Genomic DNA, 3260 nt, shown 5'->3' with positions numbered 1-3260 from the left:
GTCACTGAAACACTTTACTTACATGCATATTAATCTTTGTGGCATAGGTGCTGTTATTATCTCTGCTTTACCAATAAGGCCTAAAGATGAAAAAGGGGCTTGGTGCCTGTGGCTCAAGTGGCTAAGGTGCCAGCCACATACACCTAAGGTGGAGGGTTCAAATCCAGCCCAGGCCCGCCAAAGCAACAATGACGGCTGTAACCAAAAAATAGTCAGGCATTGTGGCAGGCTCCTGTGGTCCCAGCTACTTGGGAGGCAGAGACAGGAGACTCACTTGAGCCCAGGAGTTGGAGGTTGCTGTGAGCTGTGGTGCCACAGCACTCTACCCAGAGGGACAGCTTGAGGCTCTGTCTCAAAAAAAAAAAAAAAAGAGGAAAAAGTGTTTGCCTGGGATCACACAGAAAGTAAGAGAAAACCTAGGACCCAAATCTGGGTCTATCCTAGGCTTATTGCATTCTATCTCCTGTTTTCTCTACTCTCTATGTGTTGGATACACTTGGAGTTTCTAGGTAGAAAATCAGTCTACCGGGCCAGGCACGACAGCTCGCACCTGTAATCCTAGCACTCTAGGAGGCTGAAGTGGGTGGATTGCTTGAGCTCATGACCTGAGTAAGAGTGAGATCCCCATCTCTAAAAAAATAGCTGGGTGTTGTGGCAGGCACAGGTCCAAGTCCCAGCTAGTTGGGAGGCGAGACAAGAGAATCACTTGAGCCCAGGAATTTGAGTTTGCTGTGAGTTATGATGTCATAGCTCTCTACATGACCAAATTAAACTCTGTCTCAAAAAAAATCAGTCTACAAACAATGACAGCTTTGTTTCTTCCTTTTCAAATGTGGCAGTTCATATTTCTTTTTCTTTTTCTTCTTTAGAGATGGGGTTTTGCTACGTTGCCCAGGCTGGAGTGCAATGGCTATTCACAGGTGTGATCCCACTACTGATCAGCATGGGAGTTTTGACCTGCTCTGTTTCTGACCTGGGCAGGTTTACCCCTCCTTAGGCAACCTGGTGGGTCCCCACTCCCAGGAGGTCACCATATTGATGCTGAACTTAGTGCGAACACCTTATTGGCATAGCACACTACAGCCCAGAACTCCTGAACTCAAGTGATCCTCCTGTCTTAGCCTCCGGAGTAGCTGTGACTACAGGCATGCAACATCGCATCTGGCTTATATTTCTTTTTCTTTTCTTTTTTTTTTTTTTTGAGACAGAGCCTCAAGCTGTCCCCCTGGGTAGAGTGCCATGGCATTACAGCTCACAGCAACCTCCAACTCCTGGGCTCAAGCGAGTCCTCTGCCTCCGCCTCCCAAGTAGCTGGGACCACAGGCGCCTGCCACAACGCCCAGCTATTCTTTGGTTGCAGCTGTCATTGTTTGGCCGGTCCAGGCTGGAGATTCGAACCTGCCACCTTAGGTGTACGTGGCTGGCGCCTTAGCCGGTTGAGCTATAGGTGCTGAGCCTATATTTCTTTTTCTTATGTTATTGCACTGGCTGGGACTTTCAGTAGCATTAGTAGTAGGCATACAGGACATGCTCCTGATTTTCATGGAATTGTTAGTTATCTATTGCTTTTTAAAAATAAAAATCTCAAACTTTGGTGTCTGAAACATTATCTCACACAACTTCTGAAGGTTGGGAATTTAAGAATAGCTGTTGGCCATTTATATATCTTCCTTTGAGAAATGTCCACTCAGATCCTTTCTATGGGCAACCTTGGCATCAGAGCTCCCTGGTGTCTGACAGAGACTTTCTCAGAGTGGTTCTGCAGTGTGAGGCTCTCTCATCCACCCTTTTCCCCTTCCCCTGTCCCCCTACAATGTCAGATCCAAGACATGGCCCAGAAGTCTTTCCCTACCCAGTCCTGCTTCCTCTCTATCTTTTACAGGCATGTCCTGTAAATCTCTGTGTTAAATACTTCTAACTCCATCTTAGCAGCAGCTTCCTGGAGGAAGCTGACATCCAGGCCCTGGCTCCTCTCCAGACTCCAATTCCCCCAGGGGATGAGCGCTCTCTTTTTTCCCCTCTCCTATCCCCTCCCCTTTTTTTGAGACAGAGCATCTTGTTGCTTGAGTTAGAGTACCATGGCATCAGCCTAGTTCACAGCAACCTTCAACTGCTAGGCTCAAGCCTCCTGCCTCAGCCTCTTGAGTAGCTAGGACCACAGGCTAATTTTTCTATTATTTGTAGAGATGGGGGTCTTGCTTTACTCAGGCTGGTCTCCAACTCCTGATTTCAAGCAATACTCCTGCCTCAACCTTTTGATTAGTTAGGACTACAGGCATCAATCACAATGCTCAGCTAATTTTTCTATTTTTTTTAGAGATGGGGGGGGGTCTTGCTTCACTTAGGTTGGCTTCGAACTCCTAATCTCAAGTGATCCTCCTGTCTCAGCCTCCCAGAGTGCTAGGATTACAAGTGTGAGCCACTATACCCAGTCTCCTTCCCCCCAAGTTGAATGCTCTGTTTCCCCTCCCCGCTTCTCTCAACAGCACGCTCTGTACGAGGTCTCAACCTGTGCCTGGCACATAGTAGACTCAGTAACAATTTGTGTTGTTGTTTTTTTAAAACCTCAATTCTATTCCTTCTGTAGACAATTTGTTTTTGAATGAACACAGAATACTCTGGAGCTAGGCACTGCCCGCCCCATTTTCCTTGCAGAGAGCTGCAGAGAGCCCTTCAGGCAAGGCTGGGAGTGTCATCTCCAAGAAACAGAAGGAAGGCTCAGGCTACTGAAGAGGAAGACCCTGGGGTGTGGAGGCCCTGGGGAGCAGAGAGTCTCCCAGGCCTTGGGGAGCCACACACACATGCCAGGGAAGTCAGACCTGACTTCTCTCTTGATCTACTGGGTGACTCCCAACAAGTCACTCCTCTTCTTGGGCCTCCCTCCATCTACCTTCAGGATGGGGTGAGAAGCTCCACTCTGCCTATCTTCCCAGGGAGGGGCAGGGGTTGTGAGCCTCTGATGAGGTCATGGCTGGGAAAATGCGAATGGGAAAGGGCAGGGCACACCCAAGGCTCTCCAAGGTCCTAGGCCTGGGGTCATGTTGTGGAGGAAGACAGCAGAGAGAGGATACAGGGAAAAAAAGGACAGAGAAAAAGTTAGAGATGATGAGGAAGGGAATAGAGAAGGGAGAGAGAAAGAGAAGAAAGGGAGGAGAGAAACAAAAGACACAGAGAAACAGAAAGATGGAGGAAAACTAAGAGAAAGGGAGAGAAAATGAGGGAGCGTGAGAAAGAAATTAAGAAAGAAATGGGGGGCTTGG

This window comes from Otolemur garnettii, unplaced genomic scaffold (assembly GCF_000181295.1).
Source record: "Otolemur garnettii isolate 467f Iridium unplaced genomic scaffold, OtoGar3 scaffold00294, whole genome shotgun sequence".
Classification (NCBI taxonomy): Eukaryota; Metazoa; Chordata; class Mammalia; order Primates; family Galagidae; genus Otolemur; species Otolemur garnettii.
Note: the sequence above shows the minus strand (reverse complement) of the source record.